This window comes from Arachis duranensis, chromosome 7 (genome assembly GCF_000817695.3).
Source record: "Arachis duranensis cultivar V14167 chromosome 7, aradu.V14167.gnm2.J7QH, whole genome shotgun sequence".
NCBI classification, from domain to species: Eukaryota; Viridiplantae; Streptophyta; class Magnoliopsida; order Fabales; family Fabaceae; genus Arachis; species Arachis duranensis.
Window position 1 is genome coordinate 13,311,947 of NC_029778.3, and position 495 is coordinate 13,312,441.

Here is a 495-nt window from a genome sequence, read left to right on the forward strand (position 1 = left end):
TGTCATTAGCTTGACAGAGGACTCTCATGGAGCCTCACAGATACTTAGAACCGTGTTGGAACCTCCCAACACCAAACTTAGAGTTTGAATGTGGGGGTTTAACACCAAACTTAGAGTTTGGCTGTGGCCTCCCAACACCAAACTTAGAGTTTGACTGTGGGGGCTCTGTTTGGCTCTGTTTGGAGAGAAGTTCTTCATGCTTCCTCTCCATGATGACAGAGGGATATCCTTGGGCTTTAAACACCAAGGACTCTTCATTCACTTGAATGATCAACTCTCCTCTATCAACATCAATCACGGCCCTCGCAGTGGCTAGGAAGGGTCTGCCAAGGATGATGGACTCATCCATGCTCTTCCCAGTCTCTAGGACTATGAAATCAGTAGGGATGTAATGGTCTTCAACTTTGACCAGAGCATCCTCCACAAGTCCATAGGCTTGTTTTCTTGAGTTATCTGCCATCTCTAGTGAGATTTTTGCAGCTTGCACCTCAAAGA